Raw genomic sequence first — 12086 nt, 5'->3', positions numbered from 1 at the left:
TTCAAGGCCTTAAACCTGGCATTGATATTCTTATCCGTATGTAAACTACGCACAGTGGGCCAAATGGCAAAAAAATTGGAAATAAGTCTACAACTTTTTATCTGTTGATTTTAGCCATACAAAATGTTCTAGACATTTGTAGAGGAGGACATAGGCTTTCAGAAAAGTGCTGTTGTTGGTCCATATCTTTAATACAGGGTGAGCTACAGGGTGTCAAAGTTGACCACTTTTGACTTCTCCAAGCTTCTGGGGGCCATAACTTTTGATCTACTCAACCGATTTACATGATTTAGGACTCTAGAGAAAGAGCTTGACAAGATCTAAAAAACTTATGCATAAAGTACCATGCCATCGTGTACTGTTAAGGAGTTATGAATTGTTTAATTTTAAAATATGAAAATTTGGCCTTGGTTTTTTTCAGTGTTTTTTTAATAACTCCGTCAATTTTAAAGCTATAAACTTCATACTTCACACAAATTATGCCAGCATATGTGTGCATAAAATACAAAAGGAATCACGTGAATATCTTTGGCGGTTTAAAAATGGCATCGTTTTCAATATGAAAAATATTTTTTTTGTCAAAAAATTGCAAAATTTTTCAAAAAAGATACTCCCATTTCCTTTAAGTTTTCGCAAACTTTGGCCGTCAAAGCATTATCATTTCTTTCCATTTTCACAAAGTCGAGGTATTAAGAAAAGTTTTAAGTGCTAATTTGGCTAATTTCGATATCAAACAACACCGTTATCTTAAGACCAAAATGGCCAATTTTTTTACTAAACTTCAAAAGTTTCTCACTGGAAAAAAAGTTCCACGGGGATTTTTTCGCTTTTTTTGAACTTAAATGAAAGCTTAAAATGTTCCCAACATTTTAAGGTATGTCTCGCCATATCCTAGCCATAAATGAGATCGTAGCGATCAAAATACTGAAAAAAGTCAATTTTCAAGTAGTGCTATATTCATTGCTAAAAAACAAGTATTACGTCACATTTTATTGCAAAGATGTTAAATAAACTTTTATTTGGTAACACTTCTTCTACAAAACACAAAAAGAATCATGGAAATATCTCTATTCTATTCCATTTTATGGAACCGGCAATAAAAAAGTCAATTTTTCAAAAAAGTCGAATTTCCCAAATTTTGTTTTTGTTGTCCTAATTGCACATGACACACTATAGCCATATTTACGCAACATACCTTATCGTAAAGGAAATTTTCATACCTTTCCAACGATGTATAAAACATTTCTCAACTCGGATTCTATCTACTCTAAAATTCATTTACACTTCATTAAACTCTATATAAAAATGTCTATTTGTGAAATGGAACCTTATATGGGGCCTACACTAAAACATTGATAGATTTGCCCAGGGTTTACAATACAAATGTGTTAGAATAAAAAAAGGTCTCCTGCCAAAGTTTAAAAAAATTGGAATAAAAATATGTGTTTTAGAGCGAAAACACTTCGCATCGGCGTGCGTTTGTATAGTACCTACATCTATTTTTAATGTAAGCTGATGATTTTTGAATAAAAAGTAACCTAGAAATATACCTGCATATATATATATATATTTGTGTTAAGATTTGATGCAGACAAATGTTACCTGTTTCGCTATGTCGAATTCCCAGGAAATCCACCGTATCAATGAATGTGAAAAAACCTACCCATAAAAAATTCATTGTCATTTTTTTTAACCAAATTCGAGTCCAGGTAAATAATTATAGAAGAGTAAGTAAAAAGAGGCACTTTGGACCCCTTTTTACGATTGCGTCTGATACCTGAAATGGGTCATTAATTGTGAATATATTGCATAAATATTTGAACAAAATCCAAATTTTCTTCATTATATTTTGTAGAGGCGTAAAGGACATTTATAAGTTATGGAAGTCATACTGAAGTATTCCACTCTTTCGAAAATTGTATGGGACATCAAAAATGATTCCAAATCATACACGGAGTCATTTAAGGAACTTGTTTACACTTTGGACCACATATATGGAATAAGGCTAAATAAAGACGCTTTAGACAAACTTGAAAAATTCTACAAATCATTTGAGAGAAGGTTGCCAGAATGTTCATTCGCAAAAATCAAGTTTTTCAAAATGTATGAGAAGTGGCTGAAATCGGATCTACTTATTGAAATTAAACCGCTGATTCCCGGCCGGCCTAGCAAAGCATACGACGAAGTTACGGAGAAAACCAAAAAGAAAAAACAAGAGGAACTATTGGCGGCACATCCGCCAAATTTAATAAAAGATACGTTCAAAACAGCATTGTTAAAAACACAACCAAAAAATGTTGGACGAATTGTCGATGTTTTACCATTAGCATCTCCGAAAAGGGTAAAGAGAATGGTAGAAAGTATTCCAACTCCAAAATCGACTACAGAATTCACGGAGGAAGATGCACTGGCCCTGATTTTGAACCTAGGCCTCTCAAGAAACAAATACTCAACAATGAGGAAGGCTCTTCGTGAAAAAGGATGGGGTTGTTTACCCTCAAAACATAAATTGTACAACACCAGGACGAAAATGGTGCCATCAAATATATACGTGGACGAATTAAAAGCAAGAGTGAAACTTGCTGATCTTGTTGAAAATACAGCTGTTAGAATTATTTCTAATTTTACTGAAGAACAGTTGAACACATGTAATAATTCCGAAGTGGTTTTGATCAGCAAATGGGGTTGTGATGGATCATCTGGATTTTCCGAATATAAGCAACAAACAGAAATAGATACCAACTTCGCATCAATTTTCATGGCATCATTAGTACCATTGAGAATGAGATTGTACAAGGACCAATCTTCATCATCGAAAGAAAATGCATTTCAAGATATATGGATAAATAGAACACCTGGGTCAAAATATTTATGTCGCCCAATTCGGTTTGAGTATACAAAGGAAGACCGGAACACAACACGATCTTTGGTGAACGAAATAAAGGAAGAAATTGCTGCATTACCCATGATTGTTATAAACCAATTGGGAAGAAATATAAAAGTTTCGTTTCAACTACAACTCACTATGATCGATGGAAAGGTGGCAAACGCATTAACTGGCGTTATGTCCAATTGGAGATGCAATATTTGTGGCAAGAAGAATGGGCAATTCGAGGACAAGTCTGATGAAAATTTAGTAAACGAAAATGCGCTCAATTTCGGTATTTCGCCCCTGCACTGTAGAATTCGATTCATGGAGTATTGTTTGCATTTATCGTATGATCTTAAATATCGGACTAGCCCTGGAAACCGCGATGTCTCTGCTAGAAACAACCAAGATCTTCACAAAATGAGGCAGGAAGAGAAGAATCGAATCCAGTTGGAGTTTAAACAAAAGGGACTTATAATAGATAAACCTCTTTACGGATACGGAAGCACAAATGATGGCAACTCGGCAAGGCGGTTTTTTGAGGACCCCGTATCGACATCTAAAATAACCGGTCTTGATGAACACTTGCTAAGACGATTCAAAGTGATTTTGGCTGTAATCAATAGCAAAAAGATGATAAATTCAACCAAATTTGAAGCTTATAGTAATGACACAAAAAACATTTTATCTGATTTATATTCGTGGAAAGCTTTAACACCGACAGTACATAAAGTCTTACATCATGGCAAGGAAATTGTGGAATACAACATACTTCCGTTAGGAGAACTTACAGAAGAAGCTCAGGAATCCCGTAATAGAGATGTTAAACAGTTCCGGCTTTTCAATACCCGAAAGAGCACCAAATTTAACCAAAATTATGATTTACTTCAATATTTATTGTTATCGTCTGATCCGATACTATACAGCATCAGAACTAAATGGCTACCAAAAATATGTGACGATATAGATAAGGACGATCCCGATGCCATTCAAATTAAAGAGCTTTTAAATTTTGATACCTTAGATTATTTGGTAGAGAATAAAATCAAATAATACAAAACTAAAATGCTTTTTTATTTTGGGAGTAGCTAATATACATATAAACGCACGCCGATGCGAAGTGTTTTCGCTCTAAAACACATATTTTTATTCCAATTTTTTTAAACTTTGGCAGGAGACCTTTTTTTATTCTAACACATTTGTATTGTAAACCCTGGGCAAATCTATCAATGTTTTAGTGTAGGCCCCATATAAGGTTCCATTTCACAAATAGACATTTTTATATAGAGTTTAATGAAGTGTAAATGAATTTTAGAGTAGATAGAATCCGAGTTGAGAAATGTTTTATACATCGTTGGAAAGGTATGAAAATTTCCTTTACGATAAGGTATGTTGCGTAAATATGGCTATAGTGTGTCATGTGCAATTAGGACAACAAAAACAAAATTTGGGAAATTCGACTTTTTTGAAAAATTGACTTTTTTATTGCCGGTTCCATAAAATGGAATAGAATAGAGATATTTCCATGATTCTTTTTGTGTTTTGTAGAAGAAGTGTTACCAAATAAAAGTTTATTTAACATCTTTGCAATAAAATGTGACGTAATACTTGTTTTTTAGCAATGAATATAGCACTACTTGAAAATTGACTTTTTTCAGTATTTTGATCGCTACGATCTCATTTATGGCTAGGATATGGCGAGACATACCTTAAAATGTTGGGAACATTTTAAGCTTTCATTTAAGTTCAAAAAAAGCGAAAAAATCCCCGTGGAACTTTTTTTCCAGTGAGAAACTTTTGAAGTTTAGTAAAAAAATTGGCCATTTTGGTCTTAAGATAACGGTGTTGTTTGATATCGAAATTAGCCAAATTAGCACTTAAAACTTTTCTTAATACCTCGACTTTGTGAAAATGGAAAGAAATGATAATGCTTTGACGGCCAAAGTTTGCGAAAACTTAAAGGAAATGGGAGTATCTTTTTTGAAAAATTTTGCAATTTTTTGACAAAAAAAATATTTTTCATATTGAAAACGATGCCATTTTTAAACCGCCAAAGATATTCACGTGATTCCTTTTGTATTTTATGCACACATATGCTGGCATAATTTGTGTGAAGTATGAAGTTTATAGCTTTAAAATTGACGGAGTTATTAAAAAAACACTGAAAAAAACCAAGGCCAAATTTTCATATTTTAAAATTAAACAATTCATAACTCCTTAACAGTACACGATGGCATGGTACTTTATGCATAAGTTTTTTAGATCTTGTCAAGCTCTTTCTCTAGAGTCCTAAATCATGTAAATCGGTTGAGTAGATCAAAAGTTATGGCCCCCAGAAGCTTGGAGAAGTCAAAAGTGGTCAACTTTGACACCCTGTAGCTCACCCTGTATTAAAGATATGGACCAACAACAGCACTTTTCTGAAAGCCTATGTCTTCCTCTACAAATGTCTAGAACATTTTGTATGGCTAAAATCAACAGATAAAAAGTTGTAGACTTATTTCCAATTTTTTTGCCATTTGGCCCACTGTGCTACGCAAGTTTGCGCAGCTTTAGAATTAACAAAAACCTCATATTCACAATGCTATATTCGTGCAAGGGACGAGCAGACCATGGATATTTTCCTCAGAAAGTCATTTTGGGAGATCGGTTTAAAATAAAATAATAAATAAACCCTATCATGATTTAGCAAAAATAAAGAAAATTCAGGATACTACTAAAAACTCCATAACGATCATGGTCCAAGCATGGTGAACCAGCTCAAACCACTTCAAAGGCTGATATCCACCAAAAGAAGGTTATGCTGTCTGTTTGGTGGGATTGGAAGAGTGTGGTATATTTTGAGCTGCTTCCAAGGAACCAAACGATTAATTCGGATGTTTACTGTCAACAATTGGACAAATTGAATACAGCCATCAAGGAGAAGCGACCAGAATTGGTCAATCGTAAAGGTGTCATATTCCACCAGGACAACGCTAGACCGCACACATCTTTGGTCACTCGCCAAAAACTGAGTGAGCTTGGCTGGGAACTTTTGATGCATCCACCATATAGCCCTGACCTTGCACCATCAGACTACCAATTATTTCGATCTTTGCAGAACTCCTTAAATGGTAAAACTTTCGGCAATGATGAGGCTATAAAATCGCACTTGGTTCAGTTTTTTGCAGATAGAGGCCAGAAGTTCTATGAGCGTGGAATACTAAATTTGCCAGGAAGATGCCAAAAAGGTTATCGAACAAGATGGCAATTATTGTATGTATTTGATTAAAGTTCATTCTAAGTTTTATTAAAAATGCATTTACTTTCTTTTAAAAAATATTTATCAAAATATTGGTCTTTTAAGTAGCTATATCTAAAAATAAACCGATTTGAATCATGTACTACACGGATGTCGAAATGCTTAGCATAAGTCACTGTGTAAAATTTCAGTGAAATCGTATTATAAATGCGAGTTTTATGGGATCAAGACTATAAATCGAGATATCGGTCTATATGGCGGATCTGGACGGATCTGGGTCAAATTTGAAAAGATTGTCGAAGGGCCTAATACAACACACCGTCCCAAATTTCGGCGTCATCGGACAATAAACGCGCCTTTTGTGACCCCAAAACCTTAGATCGAGAGATCGGGCTCTATGGTAGCTATATCCAAATCTGAACCGATCTGTGTCATATTGCAGAAGTATGTAGAGGTGTTTAATTTAACCCACTGTCCCCAATTTCGGCCACATTGGACAATAAATGCGCCTTTTATGGACCCAAAACCTTTAATCGAGAGATCGGTCTATATGGCAGCTATATCCAAATCTGAACCGATCTGGGCCAAATTTACGGAGGATGTCGAACGGCCTAACACAACTCACTGTCCCGAATTTCAGCTAAGTCGGATACTAAATGTGGCTTTTATGGGCCTAAAACCATAAATCGGAGGATCGGTCTATATGGCAGCTATATCCAAATCTGAAACGATCTGAGCCATATTGACGGCAGATGTCGAAGGGCCTAACACAGCTTACTGTCCCAAATTTCAGCAAAATCGGATAATAAATGTGGCTTTAATGGGCCTAAGACCTTAAATCGGAGGATCGGTCTATACGGCAGCTATATCCAAATCTTCACCGATCTGGGCGAAATTGACGGAGGATGTCGAACGGCCTAACGCAACTCACTGTCCCAAATTTCAGCAAAATCGGATAATAAATGTGGCTTTTATGGGCCTAAGACCTTAAATCGGAGGATCGGTCTATACGGCAGCTATATCCAAATCTTCACCGATCTGGGCGAAATTGACGGAGGATGTCGAATGGCCTAACACAACTCACTCACCTAAATTACAGCAAAATCAGATAATAAATGTTGCTTTTATTCGCCTAAGACCCTAAATCGGCTGATCGGTCTATATGGGGGCTATATCAAGATATAGTCCGATATAGCCCATCTTCGAACTTAACCTGCTTATGGACAAAGAAAAGACTCTGTGCAAAGTTTCAGCTCAATATCTTCATTTTTAAAGACTGTAGCTTGATTTCAACAGACAGACGGACATGTCTAGATCGTCTTAGATTTTTACGCTGATCAGGAATATATATACTTTATAGGGTCGGAAACGGATATTTCGATGTGTTGCAAACGGAATGACAAAATAAATATACCCCCATCCTTCGGTGGTGGGTATAAAAAGGAGTTTGTAGGATAATACGTCCCCGAAACACATGGCCCCAAAATTGGTTATCAAATTCGTATTCTAATCTGAAATACCTTTTATTTGAGCCACATATTGGTCGAAAATGTTTACCCTTTGGGGGTGTTTTGGAGAAGAGATCGGTACCCCAAATTCATCAGAAATTTGGAATAAAATGTAACGGCCGATCGGCCGATTAAGGGCCTTAGGCCCATTAAAGCCACATTTATCATCTGATTTTGCTGAAATTTGGGACAGTGAGATGAGTTATGCCCCTCGACATCTTTCGTCAATTTGACCCAGATCGGTCCAGATTTAGATATAACTTTCATATAGACCGATCCGCCGATTCAGGTCCTTGAAAGCCACAGTCATTATCCGAATTTGAAAAAGTGAGTTGTGTTATACCCTTCGACAAATTTTTTATACCCTCCACCATAAGATGAGGGGTATACTAATTTCGTCATTCTGTTTGTAACTACTCGAAATATTCGTCTGAGACCCCATAAAGTATATATATTCTTGATCGTCGTGACATTTTATGTCGATCTAGCCATGTCCGTCCGTCTGTCCGTCCGTCCGTCCGTTCGTCTGTCTGTCGAAAGCACGCTAACTTCCGAAGGAGTAAAGCTAGCCGCTTGAAATTTTGCACAAATACTTCTTATTAGTGTAGGTCGGTTGGTATTGTAAATGGGCCATATCGGTCCATGTTTTGATATAGCTGCCATATAAACCGATCTTGGGTCTTGACTTCTTGAGCCTCTAGAGTGCGCAATTCTTATCCGATTGGGATGAAATTTTGCGCGACGTGTTTTGTTATGACATCCAACAACTGTGCTAAGTATGGTTCAAATCGGTTTATAACCTGATATAGCTGCCATATAAACCGATCTTGGGTCTTGACTTCTTGAGCCTCTAGAGTGCGCAATTCTTATCCGATTGGAATGAAATTTTGCACCACGTGTATTGTTGTGACATCCAACAACTGTGCCAAGTATGGTTCAAATCGGTCCATAACCTGATACAGCTGCCATATAAACCGATCTTGGGTCTTGTCTTCGTGAGCCCCTAGAGTGCGCAATTCTTATCCGATTGGGATGAAATTTTGCACGACGTGTTTTGTTATGACATCCAACAACTGTGCTAAGTATGGTTCAAATCGGTCCATAACCTGATATAGCTGCCATATAAACCGATCTTGGGTCTTGACTTCTTGAGCCTCTAGAGTGCGCAATTTTTATCCGATTGGAATGAAATTTTGCACGACATGTTTTGTTATGACATCCAACAACTGTGCTAAGTATGGTTCAAATCGGTCCATAACCTGATATAGCTGTCATATAAACCGATCTTGGGTCTTGACTTCTTGAGCCTCTAGAGGGCGCAATTCTTATCCAATTTGAATGAATTTTGGCACGTAGTATTTTGTTATGATATCCAACAACTGTGCCAAATATGGTTCAAATCGGTTCATAACCTCATATAGCTGCCATATAAACCGATCTGGGATCTTTTTTTTTTCAATTTGGCCCAGATCGGTCCATATTTGGATATAGCTGCCATATAGACCGATTCAGAGATCGGTCCATAAAAAGCGCAATTATTATCCGATTTCGCCGAAATTTGGGACAGTGAGTTGTATTAGGCTCTTCAACATTTTTCTGCATATTGGCTCAAATCGGTCAAGATTTGGATATAGCTGCCACCGATATCTCGATTTAAAGTCTTGGCCCCATAAAAGGGTCTAATGCCAATAAAAACTTTATTTTTCATCCGATTTTGCTGAAATTTTAAACAGTGAGTAGTTTTAGGCCTCCCGACAACTGACCATATATGGTTCAGATCGGACTATATATAGATATACCTACCATATATACCAATCTACCTATAAAGGGTCTGACAACCATACAGATTTATTTATATCCCGATTTCGTTGCAATTTGCAACAGTGGGTTACTTTAGGCCTTCCGACATCTGACCTAAATATGGATTAGATCGGTCTATATGGCGGCTATATCTAAATATCGATAAAGGGTCTGAAGCTAATAAAAGTTTTATTTCTTACCCGATTTGTTGAAATTTGAAATACAAAATTCAACAGTGACTTATATTTATTAGACCACTCAATGTCAGTGCCGAATTTGGGTGCATAGTAAGCCATTTTTCACCGGATTGTGACGAAAGGGGGTTTACATATATACCCGAGGTGGTGGGTGTCCACCACCTAAAGTATCCACCGGCCCGGCCGAACTTAATGCCTTTTTACTTGTTTTTGCTTTTTCTTGATTTAAGACTCGTGTTCTTCAGAAAGCTCACAGTTTTTACTTCCGCTTTCATTGTAGGAAACTGTAACCGTTTCCAGCCTCGTGGGTTGATGAAAATTTGATACAGCATATAATTCTTTCTTTAAAACATCACATTAGTTAATTACCCTCATAAACTTCAAGTCAAACATGATATTGGAACACACACCTAACAATTCATATCAATCTCGTAAATGCAACGATTAAAAAAAAAAACGATCTATTTCACTTCCTCTTCTTCGAATGATTATCGAATCAAAATAATTTGTCATCTAATGATGGGCCACACAAAAAGAGAGATCATCTTAAAACGACAATCAATGATCAGAATTTAAATGGAGAAGGAATATTACAACGCAGACAAACTTTTTTGGCTTTTACTTCAGTCAATTTTTCTTAAAAACTATAAAAATAGCATTTAGCCAAGACGCCAGTAATCTTATATGTTTAAGAAATGCTGATAATCGTAATGCCAATGTTATTGACATCATTTAGAAAATTATTGAAATACATTCGATTGTGAAAAACTTTACGGATGGCCATTCGTCTAAGGAGAGGGCAACCATGTTTGAATGAAATTTAAAACAATTTCCTATAATTTGATGAAATATTCGAAATCAGTTCCTGCTTTGGCATTTTCATGTCAACGTGTGGTTCGTAAAATTTTGGATATTTGTTTGGGATTTTTAATTTCTTAAGCATTTTAACTTCCAAGGGGTTTGGCTTATGAAATTTAAGATTTTTAATTGTTTCGATTTCGATTTGCTTATAGCCCAAATGCCACAATAATGACCACAATTCTTCTCTTAATGAGCCCAAAACGATGCCAATCAAAGAACGCTGTCTCAACGTCCACATAGGAAACCCAATGAGGAAAACGATGATGCTTTAACGATCTGTCTTCTTCGATGGGGAGTTTGGGGAGGGGGGAGAGACTTTATTTTGATATTTTGGCCTCCGCATATGGAAAGAGGCCACCTCATGTTTCTCAATGATAATGTTGACATCGTCAGGTTACTGTCGCATGTTGTCGCAGGTGATGTCGCCTGATTGCTTGTTGGTGGTCATGTTGAACATGCCACAAATGGTTGACATTGATGTTCACTGTTGTTTTCTCTCTGTGGTATGATTTGATTATGTTTCTGCTCATTTAAATGATGATCATATTGATTTTATTATAGACCAATAAAATGTTATGCATCCAACAGTAAAGAAACGAAACGAAACGCAACGAAACATTGTTCATAATTCTTCTTTGACTTAGAGCTTCATCTGGGTTGAAAGACTTCAAGCGATGTTTCTTCTGGCTGTTTTCACAGTGATCTGCGTTAACATTTAAATGTTTGTTGTCGTCTGTAACTCATAATTCATTTTGGCTAAAGCCTTAAGATCAACGTTTAGGAGAATGATGAAGAGCCAGTTGGAGTTCAATCAGTTGTTGAAATAGGCGCTGAAATGCTAGGGAAAAAGAAAGGATGTTGGAAACATAATCACCCTATTGACGTATGTTGATTAAAAACACTGTGAGAGAATTTCAAGCCCAAATGGGCTTGGAGTTTTTAGGCCAGACCTTAAACGAAGGGGAGCTTTACACTTGACCACTATGTTTCACATCATATTCGAACTTTGCTCCCAAGTATCTTTCATTGGAGTCCCATATGGCCTCCAGTGTTAAAAAGGTACGTTGGGGAATTGGTCTGTTCCCTCAGACTTGCCCCATATCTAATTCCTTTTCTACTTTCAAATACCTTACATTTAAATCCCATATTGTAACGATTGGTGAATATGCCCGCTTGGGGTTTTTTTTTTTGCTGAGGCCTTCTTTCAAGTTTTTCACAGAAATATTGAAAGTCGGATTTATGTTATTGGAGGCCACCTCGGCGCAGACGTTAGCGTGATGCCGAATGACTGGGTTCAAATCCCGCTTTCGGTTTTGGTATAAAATAGGAGGCCCCTTAACATTGAGCTTAAACTTGAACCAGACTGCACTCAGTGACAGGAGAGAAGTATACCCTGTTCCTTAATGGAATGCTCATGGGAAATTTAGAATTTAGTAGGCGGAGCGATTAGGACGCATACAAGGGCGCTGATACAGTTTTGGATGTCCTATTGTAGAAGAGGCACCCACTGCGGCTATGAGACATTAGGCATTTGGAGGCAACGAATAGAAGATTGGAGCAGATCATTCCATAGTGGGACAATCGACATGACGACAGGAAACCTGGATGGA

This window comes from Stomoxys calcitrans, chromosome 1, assembly GCF_963082655.1.
Source record: "Stomoxys calcitrans chromosome 1, idStoCalc2.1, whole genome shotgun sequence".
Classification (NCBI taxonomy): domain Eukaryota; kingdom Metazoa; phylum Arthropoda; class Insecta; order Diptera; family Muscidae; genus Stomoxys; species Stomoxys calcitrans.
This window is presented reverse-complemented; position numbering follows the sequence as displayed.